The 25,433-nt window shown below is 45.1% G+C and overlaps 1 protein-coding gene across 1 annotated transcript in view; it reads left to right on the top strand.

Annotated features, from left to right (window-relative positions):
* Positions 1 to 25,433, top strand: part of SPATS2L (spermatogenesis associated serine rich 2 like) — a 92,233-nt gene that overhangs the window by 17,180 nt on the left and 49,620 nt on the right. The window contains exon 2 of the mRNA XM_054171349.1: positions 5,204 to 5,274. The gene's annotated coding sequence lies outside the window, so the exon portion shown is untranslated. The remainder of the gene's footprint in view (positions 1 to 5,203; positions 5,275 to 25,433) is intronic.

The following is a 25,433-nucleotide window of genomic DNA, read 5'->3' as shown; positions in this document are numbered from 1 at the left end:
CGTTAGGCCTAGCCAGGCCTAAGAGGCCTTGAGATACTCCCCCACCATTACCTGATAGGGAGCATCTCCCATGGGAGCAGAGAGGGAAGGAGGAGGAAGTGAATGGCTTTGTAGATAGATCTATAGGGCACAGGATTAATGGGTATGAAATATGCCGTTTCCTGTGTCCACCCACTAGGCTGGACACTCAGGACACATCTGGCAGCACAGGAGGCACCCAGCATAAAGTGCCACCACGGGCAGGAATAAACACTCAGACAAAGAGATTGCAAAAGTGATGAAAGTTTAAATGGAAAGCAGTGAATGTTTACAGACAAGCAAAAGCAGAGTAACAAAGATCCCAGAACAAACCCAAAGAGATCCCATTCCCACCTGAGGGTACACCCAAGACCCTCAGGGCTCCTTCTTTCCCCTCCCTCTGCTGGGCATGTCTCAGCTGGCCAGGTCTGAGACTGCCCATCCCCCCGTGGCCTTGTGCCTAGCCAGGCCCAAAGCCAGCAGACATCTCCCCCAGTTACCGGCTGACGGAGGAGGAAGAAAAGAGAAAGTGCTAAACCCCGCACTGGATCTTGTAGTGGTGCAAAGAATCATGGTAGGAAATATACACAGTTTCCTGTGTCCACCCCTCTGGGCTGAACTTCTGGACACAGGAAGTGAACACATCAGGGGGCACCCAGCTCAAACTGCAACACACACAGGTAGAAGGAATACGTTCACAACCTAGGCTTGATTCTTCACCTGGTCCTACCAGGACAAAACCTTCCAGAAACCTCCAACCCCGCTCAGCCTCAGCAGCCCTAGGAGCATGCCAAAACTGCCCTCCTGGCCCTTGAACTCAGACCTACTGCTGCTTTGCCAGGCCCAGTGGTGTAGCTGGAAATTCCCTGCCAGCCAGAAACCCATCTGCCCCAGGAACCATAAGATAAGGTGTGTGCTCTTCCCAAGCTGGAGAGAGAAGGGAAAAGATATCTGTCTGTCCCTTAAATAGAGGAATACAAGGAAATGGAATAGAATAACAAATTACCATATGTTGGAGTGAACTGCCCATCCCCCTGGGACTCTCTCTAGACTTCGGAGGACTTTTCTTTGGAGGCATTAACTCCTGGTTTCTCTTGATTAACCACATTAGTCTTCTAACCCTTTTGGGTTTCCAGTAGGTCCAGTTCTTCTAACAGTGGACTTCCAGAAGATTTCTCATCTGGTGAGATTCTAGGTGTTTTCACTGTGTGGTGTTGCATTCCCAGTGTTGTATGGCTCATGCATGTCTGTCACAGGTCCATTCCAGCTCTGTCAGTAGGAATTTGATTAGGTCCTTTATGCTTTGGGAGGAGAATGTTGACAGGCTTTGTTAAGGAAGAGTATTAGACTGAAATAATGACAGATCACTGCTAGGAGAATGAAGGTGCTTACAGTCTGCATGTGAACTTGTTTTACAAAGTTTACCTATAAACAGTCTGAGGCGTGTGTTGGTGCTCTAGCTCACACCAAAGTTCCCACAGAAGCAGGAAGAGCTTGGTAGGCTAGAAGGACTGGATATTCTAGTCTTTTAAGACACACAGATCATAGTAAACTTCAGAGCTGGTTTGTTTTTTAAACCATGCTATTTCATGCTGGCTGAAACAGAAGTGATGCCAGTTGTAGTCTAGTTGCATTGCTTGCTCTCTGCTATAAGAGCCTTCACAGATGATTTTTCTCTTTGACAAGACCATACAACATCTACAGGTTTTATTCCCTGCTGCAGCTGTTCTTCATTTACTGTAATTCCCTTCTGGACCAGTGTTGAACATGGATCCTCTCCTTTGCCCTGCTGTGATACTATTACTCTACTTGTGTTGCTGGACAGAATTCTGGCACAGGATGAATGCTGGTCCAGTCCTGGAGGCTTTATTTGGTTGTTTCCCAGTCCTGGACTCAACAGATTTTTATTTTTTTTTTTTCCTCCTATAAAATCTTTAGCAAATATCAGGTGAGGATGGTTTTAGTCAAGGAGCTTATGCTGCTTTATAATTGTATGAGTCTTTTATTGTGCTAAGAAATGCACATTGTAAATATCAACGTGAACTGTCCTCTAAAAGCTGGATCCTGCTAAGTATCCTTAATGCTCTCTTCCCTGGCTGGAGTCAGTCACTGCAGTGTTCTAAAGGCAGGTGGAGTTCAGCCTTGGAGGATGGTGTTTAAATTAACTGAATACTGAGATGCAAAACAGGGATCTTGCAACTGTTTTGAAGTGTAGCAGTGACAGGCAAGGAACACCTGTTATTAACTTTGCCTCAGAGCTTGCAGTCTGCTTTGAGTATAAGGCTGAGACAAATGTTTTTAGCTTTTGCCAAGTGTCAAAGACACGGAGGCTTGCTTTCCACGTGTTAAATAACTGCGTTGGAAATTAGGATAGTATGGCTGTTTCACTAGGTAGGCTAGCTAGCAGGACTGAAGTCTTCCACTCTTCTTATGGTAGTCTTTTGTAGAGCTTGTCAGCAGAATCATAGAATGGCTCAGGTTGGAAGGGTCTTCAGAGATCATCTACTCCAACCTTGTTGCCATGGGCAGGGATGCCTCTTAACTAGACTTGGCTGCTCAAGGCCTCATGTCTTCTGGCTTTGAGCATCCCAAGGGAGGGGGCATCCACAACCACTCTGGGCAACCTATTCCAAAGTCTTATAACCCTCATACTGAAGATCTCCTTCCTAAGATCCAGTCTAAACCTACTCTCTATCAGCATAAAACCATTCCCCCCTGTCCTGTCTCCAGACACCCTTAAGAAAAGTCCCTCTCCAGCCTTCCTGCAGGTTACCTTCAGGTATTGGAAGGCAGCTAGAAAGTTCCCCCAGAGTTCTCTCCTCTCAACCCCAGCTCCCTCAGCCAATCCTTGTAACAGAGGTGCTCCAGCCATTGGATCATCTTTCTGGCCCTCCTCTGGACTTTCTCCAACATCTCTATGTCCTCCTTATGATGGGGACACCAGAACTGGACTCAGTATTCCAGGTGGGTATTTAGCCCTGCAAGATCTCTGTGCTTGTCTGCAGGTGACTATAGGCAGGATCTTGTGGCTTCTGCTGAAATTTGGGTGTTTCGTGTTGTCTCCATGCATATGGCCTTCGTCAGCTATAGGTTTGCTACAGATGGATATGAGACACTGTTTTGGGAGTCTATATTCTTTTCTGTAGAGTCACACCATGCTTTCCTATTTTAGGATCTTTTTTTGTTTGACAATACAAATAACTTTAAGAATTGGAATTTCCCATCACGATGAAAGGTCCTTAAATGTTTGCAGACATTAAGCAAGAGTGTTTTCCCTGATAATACATAAGTCAAATGAATTGCTTTTTAAGTGTTATGCCCTTAGACTTGATTTTATTTCTCCTCCCTTGAGTTGTGTTTTCCTGCATAAATACACCAGAGTTTTTTGATAATATGCTATGGAACAGTGAGTAGGGATGAATGGTGAGTTAGGATGGCGATGAAATTATGGAGAGATATCCTGTAAGAACTGTTCCCATTTGATTTTTCAGATTTTAATTTTCTGCTGAAATTAGAGAGGACTCTCTCCCAATTGGAATTGAAGATAATAAAAAAAGTGGGGTCTAGCAGGTATTGTATTGTGCAGCAAAAAGTGGAATCACTGTACCTGAAGTAAGGCGGCTTAATACACTGATGTCCATGATCTGATCTCCCCCACCCTGTTTAAACCCTGAAAGTGCCACCTGTAGACTGGGGACATTACTGGAATGAGTTAAGTGTCCACATCTTGGTGTAAGAAGTGCAGTTACTGTCAGGAATGGTGCTGTCTTGGTCTCAGTTCGTGTGCTCACTGGACTAAAAAGGGGTGCACAGTGTCGGCTTTATTCTCAGCCCTCCTGTGTGTCCTTTTGGAGGGAATAAAGAGCCAAGTCGTGCCCTTGTTCACCCTGAAGAACAAAGTGCTGGCAGGGCACAGTACAGCCTCTTCTTGAGCTCTTTGGTTACGGTATTCTGGCCAAAGGCATGGCACTGGGAGTATGCTTCTCTCCCGAGGTTTCCAGCCCCTCTGTTGATCTCATGGATCTGTGCCCAATATGCCCAACACCCAGAAGTGCTCTTTAACACTATGACATGTGTAAGTACTTGTATTTCTTCACTGAAGCATCACATTTTAAACTCCTCCATTCATTCCTTTGATTTTGAATGTAACTGTGACTCACCAAGCCATGCAGAAATGTGTGTTCAGACGGCAGTGGACTTCAGGACCTAATCTATGAGCTATTGTTGTGGGAGCTTTTGGTAGGCGAACTTCAGGGAGCACCTGGCTGTTTCACATGCAATTAAGAGCTGATTTTGGCAGTCAGTATGATCAGAAATGATGTCTTACTCCTAGAGTTAGGTGTGGGACTGCTGAACAAATCTTAGTTCAAAGCAAAGAAGGACCAGCGTGCAACTCACTGAAGTAGTAACTAGGAAGAAGTAATTACTTTCTGGCATGCGTGGTTAAATTGTAGACTAGTTGATGGCTGCCTTTTTCTTACAGCTGTGGAAGAGAGTACAAAACTTTTCTGTTGCTCAATGAAATGAGGAAATCAGGTTTTCATTCATCAGTGTATGGACACGAACAGGCACTCAGCTGCTCTTGTGGTTATATGTCTTTAATTTTGGGGAGAATCCTCTGCAATTTGCGTGTAAATCAGCAAAGGCCTTGTACTATGGACAAAGCACTGGTTTCACTCTCTGGGCTTGCCTTTGTTTTAGCTGAGTTAATGTTCTTGAGAGAATAATATTGATTATTGGTAAATGACCACACTGAAACCGCACTGGTGCTGCTCAGAGAGATTTGATTAGTAATTGGTGAGTTATTGGAACTTCAGCTACAGCTCTCTTGCGTTAATGGATAGAGCAGTTTGCATCACTGTGGTTTACCTTTCTGCACGTCCCAATGTGTGCTGGCTGGTTTGAGTTTAAAATATGTGTTAGCCTTAAAAACAAGTTTGTTTTAGCTGAGAGAATTGTATGTGGTCAGGAATGTGGTTGAGAACAAGGCTTAGGTAATTGCTTGTGCTTGCATGGCTGTGAAGATAAGCCCTGTAAAAACTGCGTAGGGCATCTATCAGCACACCCACGTGTTGACCAGAACATGAAGGGGGTGAGGGATGTTATTTCACAAATACCTCCTGTAAGAAGAAAGCAGTAAACTAAATCAAGTAAATTAACTTATTGCTTTCTTTTTAACTTCCAGCCATTTTTTCAGGAGACACAGTATTGGAGAAGACAGAAAAATCAGAACAGAAACTGGAGCTATTCACAGTGGTAAGATCACTTTTATGTCTGTCTTGGCAACATTCAGAAACTTGTAACTCACACTTTCAACCTGTACTTCATGTAACGGGCTTTTTGAGCTGTCCTGCTAAAACTGATCATAGAGCCACATGCCACAGTGATCCCTGGGGTTAAAAAAATACAAATGCAACAGCTAGTAAAATGGTGCTTCAGAAGTTCTTTACTTTGTAGCTTTGACTTCTCCCAAGAACACAGATTAGTGGCTAATTGTGCCTGCTGTCACATCACACCTCTGTGTGATAGATAACAAACAGGAAGGTGCTTTATTTGTAAGTCTATCAGTGTGAGAACAAGGCAAGAACTTTGGGGGCTTCCTTCACCATAGCAGATTCTTACAGATCTCAGAAGCTGCTTTGGTTCCTGTTTTGTCTGTAGAGTCTATCTTTCACCATACCAGATACATTTCATTCCTTTATCATTCCTTTATCATTCCTTCGCGCCGCTGGGGCCTGTGACTGCTACGTCACCCCCGGCTGATTTAAACGCGCTTTACTGCCGCACGCGAGGGTCTTTTCGTCGGGCAGCCGTGCCGGGACCGCACCGGGACCTGCAGCCACCGGGGACCGTCCGACTCTCTCCTGTTGGGGCCGCCGGAGCTGAGAACGTCCCTTGAACACGCCGCGAGGTCGGCGGGAATCGGCTCTTCGCGCCGCTGGGGCCTGTGACTGCTACGTCACCCCCGGCTGATTTAAACGCGCTTTACTGCCGCACGCGAGGGTCTTTTCGTCGGGCAGCCGTGCCGGGACCGCACCGGGACCTGCAGCCACCGGGGACCGTCCGACTCTCTCCTGTTGGGGCCGCCGGAGCTGAGAACGTCCCTTGAACACGCCGCGAGGTCGGCGGGAATCGGCTCTTCGCGCCGCTGGGGCCTGTGACTGCTACGTCACCCCCGGCTGATTTAAACGCGCTTTACTGCCGCACGCGAGGGTCTTTTCGTCGGGCAGCCGTGCCGGGACCGCACCGGGACCTGCAGCCACCGGGGACCGTCCGACTCTCTCCTGTTGGGGCCGCCGGAGCTGAGAACGTCCCTTGAACACGCCGCGAGGTCGGCGGGAATCGGCTCTTCGCGCCGCTGGGGCCTGCGACTGCTACGTCACCCCCGGCTGATTTAAACGCGCTTTACTGCCGCACGCGAGGGTCTTTTCGTCGGGCAGCCCGTATTGTCACGGTTGCGCTACTTTTTTTTTTTTTTTTTTTTTTTTTTTTTTTTTTTTTCTCTCTTTCCTAGTGGGTGCTGTGGTAAGGGACAATCATGGTAGTAACTCGTAGCAAAAACTCCCTAAAAAAGTCAGTGTCGACCCAGACTGAGGAAGAACACAAGCAGGTAGCTGTCCAGGTATCTGGCTGTAGAGAGTGCTGGAGCCTGGCTCTTGAGATGCAGAGTAGTAGGGGTAACTCTTGCATAAGGTGTGAGCAGATTGACTACCTACTTAATCTGGTGGCCAGACTAAAGGATGAGGTTGCTAGTCTTAAAAGTGTAAGGGAATGTAGGGAAGAGATGAACATGAAGAGGAAAGAGATAAACCAGAGGGGGAAAGATATGAACATGAGTAAGCAGGCTCTGCAGGCTCCCACAGCAGAGGCTGGTTACCCAAAAAGCAGAGGGGAATGGACACAGGTTCCTCTCAAAAGACACAAGGTTAAACCTCCTTGCCTTCCCACACCTTCCCCGCTGCTCTTGAAAAACAGGTATGGGGCACTGGAGATCGAGGGTGAGGTGGTCCTGTTACCAGAGGACACACCATCTGGGGTTCTCCCTGAGGCTAAAGAGCCTAAGGGTAAACAACCTAAGGTTAAACGGCCTAAGGCAAAACAGCCTAAGGTTAAACAACCCTCCCCTGGCATCAGGACCTGCTCCCTCAAGAAAAAGAGGAGGGTAATTGTTATTGGTGATTCACTTCTGAGGGGAATGGAGGGCCCCATTTGTCGGCCAGACCCATCTCATAGGGAACTCTGTTGTCTCCCTGGAGCCCAAATTAATGATGTTACTAGAAGGCTACCCAGGCTGGTACAGCCTTCTGACTATTATCCCTTGCTACTTATGCAGATAGGGAATGATGATGTTGTAGTCAGAACTCCCAGGGCTATCAAAAATGATTTCAGGGCCCTGGGAGATCTGGTTGAGGGGACAGGTGCTCAAATAATTTTTTCCTCAATACCCTTAGTTGCAGGAGGGAATACCACAAGGAACAGAACAGCAGCCATAATCAACAAGTGGCTTAGAGGCTGGTGCAGACAAAAGAATTTTGGGTTTTTTGATCTTGGTAAAATTTCTACTGCACCAGGCCACCTGGCAACAGATGGAGTACATCTGTCCCAAAGAAGGGGAAAGGTCACAGTATATGAGAATGGCCTGTCCCCCAAAGGTAAAAAGATTCTGGGGAGGGAACTGGTAGCTCTCATCGACAGGGCTTTAAACTAGTTTCGAAGGGGGGAGGGGCTGAAACTAGTCCCCTCAGGCAAGAGTCTGGGGGCAGTAAGCTAGGGTCAGAGGCCAAACCAGCAGCCCAGCTGAGGTGCATGTACACTAATGCGCGAAGCATGGGAAACAAACAAGAGGAGCTGGAAGCCTTGTTGCAGCAGGAAAGTTATGACGTAGTTGCCATCACGGAGACGTGGTGGGATAGCTCACATGACTGGAGTGCTGCAATTGATGGCTACAGGCTTTTCAGGAGAGATAGACAAGGAAGAAGGGGTGGAGGGGTGGCCATGTACATCAGGGAGGCACTAGATGCCATTGAGCTAGAGATTAGGGACAATCAGGTTGAATGCTTGTGGGCAAGAATTAGAGGGAAGACCGGTAGGGCAGACATCCTGGTTGGAGTCTGTTATAGACCACCCAACCAGGAGGATGATGTCGACGAAGCATTCTATAGACAGCTTAAGGCTGTCTCAAGATCTCCTGACCTTGTCCTTATGGGCGACTTCAACCTGCCTGACATCTGCTGGGATCTCAACACAGCAGAGAGGAGGCAGTCTAGGAGGTTCTTAGACTGCATGGAGGACAGCTTCTTATCCCAGGTACTGCGTGAGCCTACCAGGGGCAAGGCTATGCTTGACCTCCTCTTCACCAACAGGGAAGGGCTGGTGGGTGATGTGGTGGTCGGAGGCTGTTTAGGGGCCAGTGACCATGAAATAATAGAATTTTCAGTATTCAGTCAAGCTAAGAGGGGCAGCAAGAAGACCTCCACTCTGGACTTCCGGAGGGCGGACTTCAGGTTGCTCAAGGAAATAATTCAGAGGGTTCCTTGGGAGAAAGCCCTTAAAAATAAAGGGGTCCAGGAGGGCTGGACCTGCTTCAAGAAAGAGCTGATGAAGGCTCAGGAGCAGGCTGTGCCAATGTGCCGAAAGAGGAGCCTGCCGGGGCAGACGGCCAGCCTGGCTGTGTAATGAACTTTTAATTAGAACTAAGGGAAAAAAAGAGGGTGTATAATCTGTGGAAGAAAGGTGAGGCAACCCATGGAATGTTTAAAGAGGTTGCTAGGGCATGTAGGAGAAAAATTAGGGAGGCAAAAGCATATTTGGAACTTAAACTGGCCTCTGATGTGAAGGACAACAAAAAGTCCTTCTATAAATATATTAATAGCAAGAGGAAGGGCAGGGACAACCTCCACTCCTTGGTTGACATGGAAGGAAATGTTGTAACACAGGATGAGGAAAAGGCAGAGGTACTTAACACCTTCTTTACCTCAGTTTTTACTAGCTGGAAAGAACGTCTACCAGACAGCTGGCCTGCAGAACTGGCAGAGGGAGCCAGGGAGCTGCATGGTTTCCCTGTGTTCCATGAGCAAGTGATAGGAGCTCTCTCAGCACCCTAGGACCCCCACAAGTCCATGGGACCAGATGGGATCCATCCTAGGGTGCTGAGAGAGCTGGCAGATGAGCTGGCCAAGCCACTCTCCATTATTTTTCATCAGTCCTGGCTCACTGGAGAGATCCCACATGACTGGAAGCTGGCCAACGTGGTACCCATCCACAAGAAGGGCCGGTTGGATGAGCCAGGGAATTACAGGCCTGTCAGCCTGACCTCAGTGCCAGGAAAGATTATGGAGCAGGTCATCCTGAGTGCAATCACGCAACACTTAGAGGATGGCCAAGGGATCAGGCCCAGCCAGCATGGGTTTAGGAAGGGCAGGTCCTGCCTGACCAACCTGATCTCCTTCTATGATCAGGTGACCCGCCTGGTGGATGTGGGGAGGCCTGTGGATGTAGTCTACCTGGACCTCAGCAAGGCCTTTGACACCGTTCCCCATAGCAAACTCCTGGCCAAGCTGTCAGCCCATGGCTTGGATGGGAGCACACTGAGATGGGTTAGGAACTGGCTGGAGGGCCGAGCCCAGAGAGTGGTAGGTGAATGGTGCCACATCCAGCTGGCAGCCAGTCACCAGTGGTGTGCCCCAGGGATCAGTACTGGGCCCCATTGCTCTTTAACATCTTTATTGATGATCTGGACGAGGGCATCGAGTCCATCATCAGTAAATTTGCTGACGACACCAAGCTGGGCGCAGGAGTTGATCTGCTGGAGGGTAGAGAGGCTCTGCAGAGGGACCTCGACAGGCTGGGCAGATGGGCAGAGTCCAACGGCATGAGATTTAACACATCCAAGTGCCGGGTTCTGCACATTGGCCACAGCAACCCCATGCAGAGCTACAGGCTGGGGTCAGAGTGGCTGGAGAGCAGTCAGGCTGAGAGGGACCTGGGGGTGCTGGTCGACGGTAGACTGAACATGAGCCTGCAGTGTGCCCAGGCAGCTAAGAGGGCCAATGGCATCCTGGCCTGCATCAGGAACAGTGTGGCCAGCAGGAGCAGGGAGGTCATTCTGCCCCTGTACACTGCACTGGTTAGGCCGCACCTCGAGTACTGTGTCCAGTTCTGGGCCCCTCAGTTTAGGAAGGATGTTGACTTGCTGGAACGAGTCCAGAGAAGAGCAACAAAGTTGGTGAGGGGTTTGGAACATAAGCCCTACGAGGAGAGGCTGAGGGAGCTGGGGTTGCTTAGCCTGGAGAAGAGGAGACTCAGGGGTGACCTTATTACTCTCTACAACTACCTGAAGGGAGGTTGTAGACAGACGGATGTTGGTCTCTTCTCCCAGGCAAGCAGTACCAGAACAAGAGGACACAGTCTCAGGCTGCGCCAGGGGAGATACAGGCTGGATGTTAGAAAAAAGTTCTATACAGAAAGAGTGATTGCACATTGGAATGGGCTGCCTGGGGAGGTGGTGGAGTCACCATCACTGGAGGTTTTTAGGAGAAGACTTGACGGGGTACTTGGTGCTGTGGGTTAGTTGCTTGGGCGGAGTTGGATTGGTTGATGGGTTGGACGCGATGATCTTGAAGGTCTCTTCCAACCTGGTTTATTCTATGTATTCTATGTATTCTATGTATCATCTTTCTCTGGGTCCTAAAGTTGATCAGTTCACACTAGCACTGTCCTACTGCTTCTCCTCATATTTTAGTTTGAGCTGCTGTAAAGCTGTATCATGGTTCGCAACTGAAAGATCTGCAGAACTGGTGTTTTGAAATTGTCTTGCACTAAGTGTAGTTCAAGGTGATATTCAGAGAGTGGTGGGAAAGGGCAGCTTCAGAATAATAATAAAAAAAGAAATGAGGCAAACCTATAGACTGCAAAACTGAGAAATGGGATTGCTGCCTCAGTTTAGAGGTGGTCTGAACCCATTTTTTTTGTCACTTAAAAAAAAATGTTTAACACATCAAGCAATTATTTTTGCTGTTGTGTATGAAAGTAGGCAGTTTCTCCCTGTCCAGCATGTTACAAAAGCATAAGCTAAGTCTGGTCCAAGCCTGAATCTACCAAATGGGATAATTATCTCATTGTCCTGTGTAATTCTTATGGGGATGACCACCTTTTCAAGTATCTTTAAGATTCTCCCATTTACTGGCAGCTTAGGACATCTGGATTTCCTGAGAAATCTTCAGTGAGTCACTTCATTCCTCAGTTTTACATTTGTAAAATGAGAGAACAGTACTCCTGCACATGACCATGGCTCTCAGGATAGTAATAGATTCGGTATTGAGGCTCATGAAATGCCCAGACATTGTAATAACCAGGCAGGAGAAGCAGGGCACATTTGAAGCTGTTATTCTCTGCAGGTACCCTGTTTTTTTGATGGAGGGCAGTTTCACTGTTTCTTAAGGATTTCATTTTGTCTTTTTTTTGTGTGTGTCTGTCTTTTCTTTTTTTCGTTTCTTTTCCTCCTCCACACAGAGTGCTATGTGGCAAAATTCCAAAACTTGTGGCTTTGAAATTTTTCAGGGAGTGGCTGAATGGAATCTGCTAGTTAACAGTTTAGCACACTATAGTCGACAGCAGTGAGTTGTGTCTCAGAGGAAAGAAGGGGGAAAAAAAAAGATATGGGTGCCCAAAGTGGTTCTTGCACATCTGCTGATCCCAAGCGTGGCCAAGTACATGATGAAATATTACTTGTCTGGCTATGAGCTCTATTTACTACAACCAAGTAGTCAGGTCATCAGGTCAGTTCCTGACCAGACCTTGAGCTCTCAAACAGATGGCCTGCCTAGAGAACAAGATATCTTGGAAGCATCTCCACCCTTGCCAGCAATGTTACATAGCACAAGGATTTCTCAGAAGAGCAGTGCTATCATTTAGTGAATTCAGTGAAAAAATGGCAGTTTTTCGGCTGTACTTGGTCTTCCACATCAGAATAATGTCTCATTGCTGACTTGTTAGTGAAGGACCAGATTTGTGAACCAGATCATGTGCATGGAGGTGCAGTAGCAGGGAGGTCAGTAAAGCCCTCAGGTTTGTTAAAGGGCTGATTGTTCAGCTCCGCGAAATGGTTAGGTTGGTATTAAGAGATGGCTAGTGTGTGTAAAAGTTCTTCCAGGAAATGAGGCCAAAAGTTTTAATCAGCTGTGAAAGTCTTTTCATGTAGTCTCTCTCCATCTCTCACACATCAGTAAAATGACAATAATAAATGCTTCCCAAGACAGTAGAGCTGTGCTGAGGATTATACACAGCTCAGCTATTTGGATGTAAAGTGCCATACTAATATCCACAGAAAGAATACTGTAGACAGTGAATGTTGGGGCAAGTTCTACATCAGAACATCTGAGAAGGGTATCGTGCACCAATCTGAAATGGGCTTTCCATATGATTTGCTGTGCTGGGTTTACCCTGGCCAGCATCCAAGCACCCACACAGCTGCTTTGTAACTCTCTCACTAGCTCTCCACAGTGGGACACAGGGAGAAAAAAGGAAGAGCAAAATCCAGAGAACTCTTTGAGTTTTGATTAAAATATAATTTAATGGGTGAAGAAAGGAGAGAGGGGGAAAAACAAGTAAAGCAGACCAGTACCCAACCAGTGTCTTAAGCATGTCTGAACAATCCCTCTGGCCATTCTGAGCCAGCTGTCTACCTGTGTCCAGGCCAGCCCTCCTGCCCACCCTCATGGTGCCTTCTGGCTGCGGGGGTGTAGTGGGAAAGAGAGGCGGCCTTGGCAGGGTTCAAACAGAGCTCAGCAGTAGCCAAAACACTCATGTGTTATCAATACTGTGGTAGCCACACATCCAAAACATCACCATCTGGGCTGCTGTGAAGAATACTAACTCCATCCCACTCAGACTTGATTTGCTTTCTTGCTTTGTAATGTAGTGCTAAAGGAATTATCAGAAGAACAAATATGTTTCTTGTTTCAAAAACATTTTCTTGCACATGCCAATGTGATGTTTTCATTAGTGTCATGGGCGCTTCTGAAACGCTTCAGAGAGACCCCAAGTATATGCTGAAGTTTGTTTTTCTCTGAAAATGTCTGAAAACATTTAAGTTTCACAGATACAGTAACACTTCAGTGCTTTTCCAAATAGGGGCTGTGTGTTCAAGCTGACTTCTCTGCAAGAGCAGTTCTGAAGGAATGTCAGATGTTGACACTGGGAAAATTACATCAAAAATGGCTGGTCCCATAATTCTCTATGGGTGCATCTTGTTACTGTCTGTATACATATGTACATTTATGCTTGAGAACAATCCACTCTACAAGTCTCCTGAGATGGCATTTCTGCATTTATCATAGTTTATTGTTAATCTGTACAGCTAGAATGCTTTAAAAATTAAAACATTAAGAATCAGAACTATGTGGTTATCTTAGGCTGTTGAAAAACAAAAGAGATCTGAAGTAGGAACCAAACTTTAGTTCTTGCCTGAACAAAAAAATTCAGTGAGTTGCTTTACTGTCGGTGTCTCTGTCCTTCCCTGCAACTCTCTTCATTGTGTGCTGCTGTCAACAAGAAAGTAACTGACAGCTGTGATGCAAAGAGCTCGAGAAATAATTCAGATTAGATATCACTGGTCACTTGGATCAATATTAAAGCCTGAAACTGAATCCTCTGAGGAAATAATTGAGGTTAAAGGAGAATCTCGAGTTCTTGAAGAGATTATTTTAGGATGTTTGGACTGTTCTGTTGCTGTTAGCCCTTCGTTGTTCCACTTCTGTTCATGTTAAGGTGGATAAACGTTTGTTTGTGGTGGTGAAAAGCATTACAGAGGCTTTGGAGAATGTATAGCAGTGTGACCAGTCTGACTGTAAGGGTTTGAGATGGCCCTCTTCAAACCTCATAATGGATTTGTGAGTCAGTGCTATCTATTTCTAGGTGGGTCATGCAGTAAGCACAGTAAAACTGGAACTTCAGTGTCTTCATAAAATTGTCAGGCAGTTCTCATGGCTTTGCAGTACTGAAGCCCTGTTTTTAATGAAGATTTCCTTGAATGCTTTCCAGAGCATCCTCACAGGCAAGCTTAGGAAGTGTGGGTTAGATTGCGGTGGATTGAAAATGGAAGCACCGAGCCTCAGGGTTGTGTCTGTAACAAGTGCTCCCCTGGGGTCAGTACTGGGTCCAGGCCTGTTCTACATACTCATCAGTGACCTGGATGAAGGGACAGAGAGGACCCTCAGTAAGTTTGCTAATGACACAAAACTGGGAGGGGTGGCTGACACACCATCAGGCTGTGCTGCCTCCCAGCATGACCTAGACAGGCTGGAGAGTTGAGCAGAGAGTAACCTCATGAAATTCAACAAGAGCAAGCATAGAGGAGGAATAACCCCTTGCACCAGGTTAGGGGTTAACCTGCTGGAAAGCAGCCCTGTGGAAAAAGCCCTGGGAGTACTGGTGGATAGCAGGTTGACCATGAGCCAGAAATGTGCCCTTGAGGCCAAGGAGGCCAATGATTCCTGGGGTACATGAAGAACTGTGTGGCCAGCAGGTTGAGGGAGGTTCTTCTCCCCCTCTACTCTGCCCTGGTGAGGCCTCATCTGGAGTATTGTATCCAGTTCTGGGCTCCCCAGGTCAAGAAAGGACCTGAGGGAACTGCTTGAGAGGGTACAGCAAAGGGCTACAAAGATAATTAGGGGACTAGAAGTCTCTTTTATGAAGAAATGCTGAGAATCTTGGAGCTTTTTATCTTGGAGAAGAGAAGACTGAGAGGGGATCTAATCAATGCTTATAAATGCTTTAAGGATGGGGCCAGTCTGTTTTGAGTGGTGCTCAGTGACAAGTTAACAGGCACAAACTTGAACACAGGAAGCTACATCTAGACATGAGGAGGAACTTCTTTAAGTTGAGGGTGGTAGAGCACTGGAACAGGCTGCCCAGAGTGGTGGTGGAGTCTCCATCTATAGAGTCATTCAAAACCTGCCCGGGCACTGTCCTGCTCAGCCTGCTCTGGCAGGGGAGTTAGTCTAGATGATCTCCACAGGTCCCTTTAAAGCTCTGTCATTCTGTGAAAGACAGGGAAAAGTGTATATGGTAACTAAAAAACAGCCTGCAGTGAAGGCAGGACAGAACTGCGTCCTTCCAGTATGTTTTGAAAGGGTGCATACTGTACAGGTTCATGATCACTGCAAGGAGCTTTTCTTCACCAGTGACTGGATTTTTGTGTTCTCTATGGAGCAAGTGCTCAAAGTAGATGGGAAGAATTGTGGGTAGCTTTTTCCTCAGCAGTAGAGGAGTGCTCACCTTCTCTGAGGCAATAGGATGGTTTTCTGCTAGAATGGAGGACCAAGGCAGTAATGTGTGTCCTGTCCAAAAGCATGGAGTATGTGGGAATAAAGTGGTGAAATAGCTCTGTTTTCCCTCCAACTGCACAGTTCAGAAAGTTTGAACAGAGCCAAATCATCCCCTGTTTGCTGTGCTCTGATTGGGAGCAAGGTGGCTAGACTTTCTAGTCTCAGATAATAAGCAGAACCCCTGGAAAAATAATGATGGATGAAGGTCAGCTTTTGGAACAACTCTACCCATGCCAGTATTGCTGGGAACTAGATGATGTTTGAGGTGCCTTCCAACCCAAACCATCTCCTGTGTAAATTGCTTCTTAGATGTGGGTCTTTTTTTTTTTTTCCCTTTTCATTCACAAGAGAAAAATCCAAATGTTGAACAATTATTCAGCCAAGACTGTTGCTTCTGTGGATGCCAGCGACAGAGCTCTGTTAACCACAGGATCTGCTGGCAGCTCACACTTGCTGCCTGCAGAGCCAGCCCTGCAACGCTTTGGTGTGCGGCTAAATTGGAGATAGGACTTTGTGGCAGTTCAACTGTGTGTTCAGTCTGCAGTTAGAAAGCTGTATGAGTGACTGCCAGAGCTGCTTTCTGTGAATGAGAACAATGACTTTGTGCATGGCTTTATGAAAATATAGGCAGGCACTTAAAGATTTCTTGTTAGGAATTACCTTTGCCCTTACTTGGGGTGAAGGGCACAACTGATAAAAAGCTGTACTTGATGCTGTGGTTAGCTCTTCTGTGACTGCACACCCACAGTAACTTCCTGATTTGATAGGCTGAACTTTGCTTTCTCCCGAGGTTTGCTGTAATCTGGGCTCTCTGCTGGAGAACAACTGGCTCTCAGAAAATTCCATTTAGGTTTTTGGAGAAGCCTTGCTCAGCAGATGTTTAGAAATGTTTTGGTTATGAAGTAACTCCACCTACCCCAACAAACCCCTGTTGAAAAATTCCTGGCCAGCCCAGGATGGTTATAATAAGTTGAGATACTGAGAATTTGATTTGCTTAAGTGTGGTAATTCTGTTAACTGGCACAGTGTCTTTGATAGTGCCTACATGCAATATATAGGAGCTTGTAAGTACTATTGTTGTGTTGCTAATTGAGAGCAGTGGGAAGAGCAATTTAGCAGTTGGGACAGTTTTGAAGTTCCTGGACAAAGCCTGCCACTTAACTGGCACCTGCTGGTCTCTCCCACATTTGGCCAGGAGCAGTGGGTATGGCATCCTTCAGCATTCTGGCATTCTCAACAGGTAGGGCATTGCTGGTACCTGGAAATGAGAGCTTTACTTGATACTCCTGAACACAAGGTTTAGTGGAGCAGAGAGTGATGTTAAGTGCTTGTTTGCAGGGATCTTAACGGTCTCCTAGAAAAGTACCTTCAAAATAAAGCATACACAGATTTTCTTCAGAATGTTCCTCAGGAGATGAGCAAACTACTTTCTTCTTATTCCACTGATAAAACCATTCCATTTGCTGTGTTCATTTCCTTGGCTAGTCACTTTTCTTTGTCTGGATTGCCCTTGCCAAGTTAAGAAGTGTTAGGGGGTTGGGTGTTGATTTGTTTGTTTTTTAAAGTTTCTTATGTTCCTGGCTAAACAAAGGCCCCAGTTCATGCATATCAGGCAACACTTCAAATGTTCTTGACATTTCAGAAGCAGAAGTTTTCTGGCATTTTCTCCTGACTGTGGGGAGACTGGTTAAGGTGCCTTTGTATCTTGTTGACAGTACACAGTTTGTATTGATTGACTGAATTTCTGCAATTAATTGTGATGTACCTGAGTATTGTGGGACCATCCAGCCTGGAAAGGACCTCTGAGATCATCAAGTCCAGCCATTTTTCCCTCTCCACCAAGTCTGTCACTACTAGTATGAAACACTAGTAGCATTTCAACTGAAAACAGTAATCGGTTTCTTGTTTGTTTGTTGTTTGTTTTTTTTGGTGTAGTTTGTTCTTTTCTTTCTGAAAAAGTGCAGTTCAAGGTACAGTAAATACAGTATTAAGCATTTATTTCAATGTCTAATAGCAATTAGGTTGAAGGACTGTATGGACAATAATTACTTACAGATTAACTTATTGATATGCTGCTGTTGTTGTTTCCAGGAATAGCTTTTTTTAACAGGGAAAAGCAATGTTTTCCTGGAGGGTAGGAAAATGGGGGGGAAGGGGAAGCTAGAAGTTGTAAAATTGAGCATACCAGAAAGTTGGTGGTATTGCTGCCTCTGTAATGTGTGACCCTGGGTACTGTTAGCAGAGGAGTAGTGCTGAGGCAGTGTCTGTCTATTGTGGGTGTACATCAGCATTTCTTAGAGGTTTTGTGTATGTGCATTTTGTGTACACACACACATATATAGAGTGAATTACAGAATGGTTCGGGTTGGAAGGGACCTCCGAAGGTCAAGTAGTCCAACCCTGCTGCAGTCAGCAGGGACATCCTTCACTAGATCAGGTTGCTCAGAGTCTTGTCAAGCCTGACCTTGAATATCTCAGGGCATCTCCCTGCACAACCTGTTGCAGAGTTTCACCACCCTATTGGTGAAGAACTTGTTCCTCACATCCCATTTAATTCTGCTCTAATTTCAAACCATTGCCCCTTGTCTTACCACTGCAGGCCTTGGGAAACAATCCCTTTGCAGCGTTCTTGTAGGACCCCCTCAGGTACTGGAAGGCTGCTATTAGGTCTCCCCAGAGCCTTCTCTTCTCCAGGCTGAGAAAATAATTTAGTAAAACATTTAAAATGCCGTTCAAGGAAGAACTTGCATCTTTTCCAAGGACCTATGTGGGGTGTCTTGGCCCTAGAAAGTGAATGGCTGCATTTCAATTTCAGTGTTCAGTTTCAGAAGGTTCCAATTTCTCTGGCAAATTTAAATCAAATCTTTGCCTTCAAGCATTTGTATAAGCTTCCTGACTCAAAGTATACTTACAGATGCTTTGAACATACATTAGTCACCTGAGGCCTAGCTGCATTAATGCTTCTTTAGGTCTGTCTTGCCTCCAGTTGAGTATCTGGCTTTATCAGTTTTCATCAAAAACACTTTAGGGAGCTTTTTCAGAGCTCCAGTATAGTTCTTTCCTTCCTCAAGCTCACCATAAACTTGCCAACTCTGCCCTGGTGAGACCACTCCTGGAATACTGTGTTCAGTTTTGGGCTTCTCAGTGCAAAAGAGACAGGGATCTACTAGAGAGAGTCCAACAGAGATCTATGAGGATGATTGGGGAACTTGAACATTCATCTCTCCGATGAGGAAAGACTGAGAGAACTGAGGCTGTTTAGTCTAGAGAAGAGAAAGCTGAGAGGGGATCTTATCCAATTCTATAAATGTCTGAGAGATGGGTTTCAGAATGTGGGTGCCAGCCTCCTTTTGTTTGTGCCCAGTAATAGGACAAGGAACAATGTGTACAATCTGGAATGCTGGAAGTTCCACCTCAACAGTGATGTCTGAGTGAGAAGGAAAGCTGATGTGGTGTTGGAACTCCTAATAAAAGAAGGCTGAAATGTTAATATTACCAGGACTTTGAACTTGAGATTTCCTCCAAGGTTTTGAGAATTTATTGTTCACAATTACACCATACCAGTCTGCTGGTAGAAGTTTGATTCCTTGTGAGAATTTTGTTTCTTAACATCTAAACCAGTGTGAATTGGAACACTTCCTGGTAGTCACTTTTCTCCTTCTGCTCTTATTCTTTAGAGAGACCACTGTGGTTGAAGCAACATGTACTGCTAGGTGTACTACTATTCTACACCTTTTGGTGTTAGCATTCCCATGCCATAGTCCTAGCACTCCCCATTTAGGCAATTACAGAAGTAAATTAACTGACACTGTCTCTTGCATGCAGTTCTGAGGTGAAATATGAGCCAATGTAAATAGATTTTAATAACTCAAACTGCTGACAAGAATGACTTGGGAGATACCTTCTGGTTTTACAAACGAGGTGTTTAACTTTCTGGTTTTGTTTCGCAGGAGGTTCATGCAAGTGCAAAATTTGAATGGATTGTATTCTGCTATTTCCTTCCTCTTTATGTTTAGCAAGGTTCTTTCAAGCACTTGAGGAACAGCAAGATGCTGATGTTATTTTGGCAAGCATTGCTATGGAAAGCAAGTTTTCTCAGTCTGAAACTTTCTTTCTGGATTCCCCACCTCTCCCTCATGCATTGCAGAGAGGACCTTTTTACTTGGCCATGTGGCTGAATCCAGCTATTCTGAATTTGACTCAGACATGCTGGTGAGATATATGGAGTAAACTCAGAAATGCTGGGCATCTTCAGTTTCTGCTGAGTCAGAGTGATTGATTCTAGGGAGCTAATAGATGGGTTTGAGGGGAAGATGAAAAATATTTAGAGAAATTCCCTTCTGCTCTTAAGGATAGCCAAGGGCTTAAAGCACACTTGTAGTGGAGGAGGAGGCTGGTTTGTAACAGACACTGGATCTTCAGTATCTGTAGGCTAGAGACATTTTCCTTGTCACTGGGCTTTTAGTATGAGTTTTTTCAGTCACTTCCCTTTAAGCTATTTTATATTGTTTGAATTAATTTACAGGACAGGACTCCTCATTTTAATGAACTGCTAATTTCCTACTCTGAAACTAAAATGGTTTGGAGACTTCCTGGCTGATCATATTTTAGTGTTGGAGTATGTTTTTGTAGTTCAGTAGATACAACCAGCAGTTAAGAGTATCTGCTTTGTGCTGGTACCCACCTGTTGTGACATGGATGGATTGCTCTACACTGGACTTGTGTGTGTGCCCTTCTATGATCCAATTCTTCATTCCAGTAATTGGCTGTAATTAACGCAGAGCTGGCCTTTTGTCCGTGTTGTGTACAGGTGTCTCATGGCAGAGTTCCTCCTTGTTATGTTACACATAAAGTAAGAGACGAGACTGCATTTTACGATGGGAAAACACAAGGAGGTTGCAAAGATGGCTTTAGAATTCACTCTGAAGCTTTAGTAGAAAGAAAAGTAGTTTGGTGTTCTTGAACCTTAGGCTAAAATTCTTGGAAGGAATTACTCAGGAGTGCACAGGAAAACAAACCAGGGATATATTACCACTTCCTGCCTTTTTTGTCATTATTGCAAGTGCAGGTGTCAGATTTGCAGCTGCCTGGGTTTGGCTGTTCTGAATTCTCTGTCCTTGTGAGCTGGAGACTCTAAGAATCACTTTGATTTATTCCACTGCAGTGTAATGCCACTTACACTGTGTTTGTGCTTTGAGCAGTATTTGCTGTGGAAGGGCTGATTCTGAAAGTACCAAAACCTATACTTTCTTGATTTATTTTTTGTTTGTTGGTTTTTTAATCTGCATTGTTTAGATGCCAGGTTATGTTAATCATGGAAATACATTTGGATCCTTCTCAACAGGAGGTACATTCTATAAAAATTAGCAGATTCTTATACTTGAATATCTCTAGGATGCTAACCCTGGTGGCAGTTGTCACACGGAGCCCACATTGGCCTGGGGCTTTGTTCGTGCCCTGGGATTGGAGGACAGAAGTGAGCTAGCTGGCAGGAGAGAAGCACACATACTCCCTGGGTTTTACTGACGCTGTTGTCTCTGCTTAGGAGGAAGAGAGCACAACCACAGAATCACAGAATTGTTTCAGTTTGAAAAGACTTCTGAGATTGAGTCCAACCTTTGACCTAATGCCACCCTGGCCACTAAACCATGTCCTGAAGTGCCATATCTACATGTTTTTGGCTTTTTTTAGTATCTCCAGGGACAGTGACTATACCACTTCCCTGGGCAGCCTGTTCCAATGCCTGACCAAAGGCAGTGAGATCCAAGAGTAATGTGCTATATCAGAATGAGGCATGGAACTTACTGGTCCTTAACTATCTTGTGACACTGGGCATCACAGCATCACTATGATATCTGCTTAGAACCATTTATGCTCTTGACAGAAATCTGAGAAGGATAAAAGACAGGCTTCAAAGGACGCTGACCCAGGTGCAGAAACAGTAACAGGACTGTTCTTCCTCTCATGTCCCACTCTGATCTCTTTCCCTTTTCTCTTTATAGTGGATGGGTCCCATGGTCTCACGGGTGTGGATTTTGTGAGTATTAAATAATGTGAGTTCCTGATGCACCACTACATATTTACCAAACTTCTCCTGTTTATTTTCAAGCAAGGAGACTGCAAGGCTGTAGGTCTGAGACATCTGCTTTTTTCTCAGTTTGTAATGTCACTGTTTTCACAGATCCTCAAGGAGTAAGTGATAAACAATGAGGGGAGCAGAAGCCTCTTTTCTGTAGTAATCCAGACCTACATGTGGAATCAGTGAGACATTTTATTTCCTGCATCCTGTTGTTGGCTCTGCAGCCAGTAGCTTTCAGGCAGTGTAGTGACCATCAGGGAATCAGCCTGCATTAGATTGAGAGCAGAAGGGAGAGTGTAGAAGCAACAGCTGCTTTCTGTGGTTTAGATGAGATGAGCTTGACCAAGGGAATTTTGTGGATCTGGGCTCTGCAGATGCAGATGGGGAGTATTCTGGAATGTGTTTGCACTCCTGTACATATCTTTATGCAGGCATTTAAAGAATTACAGAATGTCAGGGGTTGTAAGGGATCTTGAAAGATCCTCTAGTCCAACCCATCTGCCAGAGCAGGAGGAAAGAATCCTGAAAAGGACACTGAAGGCTTCAGATATCATCAGACTTACCCAGAGGCACTTAACTAGCCTGAAGTGGCTATTCTCTGACTTCTGGAGATCAGGAAACACAAAAGGGATGGCATGTACCATTTCTGGCTGCAGCCTTTGGAAAGGTATAAAGCAGCGCTGGCAAAATAGCAGTTCTGTGTTAATTGCACATTACCTTGCTTTTACTAGGTGGTGTTTATAATGACACAGAAGGCTAAAAGGGCAGCTGGGAGGACACTTGCTAATATGTCCTAGATGCCTTTGACACTGATTATGTTTATGCATGTATTTTAAAATTTAGACACTAGACTTCAGCAAATAAAGAATCGTAGCCATTGCTAATCTCAAGATGGGAAAGGCAAGTGCCTAGTTCTCGTGTTATCTGTAGTAGTTTTGCAGCTACAGTGGCAGGGCTCTGTGCACAACTAAGAACACTAATTATTTTAACTAACAATCACATAGATGCATGGATCGACAAAATGGTTTAGGTTGGAAGTGACCGTAAAGATCACCTAGTTCCAACCCCCCTGCCATGGGCAGGGGCACCTTCTACTTAGACCAGGTTGGTCAAGGGTCTCCCTGGGCAACCTGTTTGGTGTCTTACCACCCTCACTGGAAGGAATTTCTTCCTAATCTCCAGTCTAAACCTGCCCTCCTCAAGCTTCAATTCATTCCCTCTTGTCCTGTCACTACAGGCCTTTGTAAATGGTCCCGCCTCAGCTTTCTTGCAGGCCCCTTTCAGGTACTGGAAGGCTGCTCTAATATCTCCCCAAAGCCTTCTCTTCTCCAGGCTGAACAGCCCCAACTTCTTCAGCCTGTTCCCATTAGAGAGGTGCTCCAGACCTCTGATCATGTTTGTGGCCCTCCAGCATTTCCATGTCCCTCTTATGCACATTACTGTTTGGCATTTTACCCAATGAGGTAATTTTTTCTTCTGCCATCTAAGTAAAATCTGACTGAAAAACAGAAGAATTTGTTTCTTAAATACTTGAATTTTGGAATCCCACTCTTGCAGTTTTGTCAGTCTTTCTAATACAATAATGCTAGCTTAAAACTGCGTCAGAAAAGGTGTGTTCATCCCACCCTTCACATGCAATTCTGTGGTAGCATCTCTTTTATGATGAAAGTCAAAGTCAGATGTGGAAAGGAGGCCACATGTGTTGCAATTCTCCTGGTTTGTCTTTACCTAGCACATGTGGAAGTCTGCAGATAAGAAAGACCATGTAGTATGATACATATGGATAGATAAGAATCACATTTAAAAGATTTAATTCTGTAGAGGAATGCAGAAGATCAAAACATAGTACAGGCTGCCACAACCTGCTTAGATACTTAACATCTCCATCTCCTTTCTTAAAGTAGGCTCTAAAATTGTTATTCATAAGATCAGTCAGGGTTGGAAGGGACCACAAGGATCATCTAGTTCCAACCCCCATGCCATGGGCAGGGACACCCCACACTGGATCAGGCTGGCCAGAGCCTCATCCAGCCTGGTCTTACCTCCAGGGACAGGGCCTCAACCACCTCCCTGGACAACCCATTCCAGGGCTTCACCACTCACATGGGGAAGAACTTCCTCCTCACGTCCAGCCTGAATCTCCTCACCTCCAGCTTCATTCCATTCCCTCTAGTTCTATCACTACCTGATATCCTGAGAAGTCTCTCCCCAGCCTTCTTGTTATTGCTTGTTTTCTACCTGTACCTTGCATGGTCGCTTTTTGGAGCTGGGGGTTTTGATTGAACTGTTTGGGAATGAGTAAATGGTCCTTAATTAACATCAACAATAAAAATGACACATTCCAACACTGATCTGCTTCATTAATATATTTGGGTGACAAAATTGTGACCTTAAGTTGCTCGGTTGAGGGTCATACTATGATGCTCTGTAACTCAGGCAGAAAGAAGCTTCTCTGCAGAGTTCAGGATGAGAATGCAGTAGCTCAAATTTAGATCCAGGCCAGGAGATAGCGCTTCTAAACTTCAGCAGGACTATTTTGTTGATAGACTTATTCGTTCATAACATTAATCTGTTGTTATGGGATTGGAAGTGAAGTAATTGTTCAAAGCAAGATGAAAATAGCAGTTAATTCAATAAATCAGTTTGTGCTGCAATGAGGAAAACTAAACTGATCAGCTATTAACTTGAGTGCAGCTACAAAAGTTATTTTTATAAATTAGTGCAATGCTGACATTTTCCTTTTCTATGCATCCTTTATGTTTTATGTAACAAGTAGTGCTGGACTGTGTTATATAAATGAGCAAGTGTTTTATGCAGGTTATTTCAATTATTTGTCCTTGGAGAAGGTGAATGAAAAATAGCTCCAACTAAGTTTTAGCGTCTTCATTTTGACAGCTGCAATATGCATATTAATGAAGAGTCTGAAGTGTAGAGGAGCAAGTCTATTTGTAAAAGCTGGGAATCTCATGGTTCTTGATCTCTAAAGTGTGTGTGAGGGGGTGGGGTGGAGAGAGAAACCAAGGGTATGTTTTCTGTGGCTTGCCAAGTTTTCTTGAAGCAGCGTGTAGTTGCTGAATCAGCATCATATTCATCAGTAGAAAACTATAATCATGACAATACCTGGAGCATGCAGCAAAGATGAGGCAAGTCAGATCTGGCATGGCGTTGTGTGGAGTTTTGATGTGTTAAACTGAGATTAAACCAACAGTTTAAACTGAGTCAGACCATTGCTACGAAGACTAAGTGGGCAGAGATGCTCTAAGGGATGGCATGGAGACAGACTGAGAAAGTTGGGGCTCCTCAGTCAGGAGAGGAGACAGCTCCGAGGAGACTTTATTGTGGCCTTCCAGTGTCTTAAGGGGGCCTACAAGGAAGCTGGTTTGTGACTTTTTGGGCTGTCAGGTAGTGATAGGACTAGGAGGAATGGAGCAAAACTAGAAGTGAGGGGATTCAGATAGGATGTTAGGAAGAAATTCTTCAGCATAAGGGTGGTGAGACACTGGAACGGGTTGCACAGGAAGGTGGTAGAAGCTGTATCCCTGGAGTTTTTAAGGCCAGACTGGATGTGGCTCTGGGCAACCTGATCTAGAGTGAGGTGTCCCTGCCCATGGCAACGGGGTTGGAACTGGATTATTTCTGAGGTCCCTTCCAGCCCTGACAATTCTGTGATTCTATAAGACAGTTTAATTAGCAAATTCACTGGAAATGTGAAGAATTATTTTATTAGTATCTTTGAGGCAACATAGATTGAGAGGTCTCAAATTAATCCCAGTGATCATACATTGTAAAAATATGCTTTATACAAGAATGCAGTTCTTAAGTTTGCAATTTTGATACAAAATTAGCAAACTACACGCTGAGAAAATAGAACCTGACAGGTGACAAAGATATTTTACTATCCTTTATTGTTTCTTATAGATCAATGTACTTTTAAGGCCAGAAGAGTGAGTTTGTTAGTGCTTTCTGTGCTAGTGTGTTGGTTCCTATTTTTTTGTTGTTTTGGGGTTTTT

This window comes from Dryobates pubescens, chromosome 2, assembly GCF_014839835.1.
Source record: "Dryobates pubescens isolate bDryPub1 chromosome 2, bDryPub1.pri, whole genome shotgun sequence".
NCBI lineage: Eukaryota > Metazoa > Chordata > Aves > Piciformes > Picidae > Dryobates > Dryobates pubescens.
This window is presented reverse-complemented; position numbering and strand designations above follow the sequence as displayed.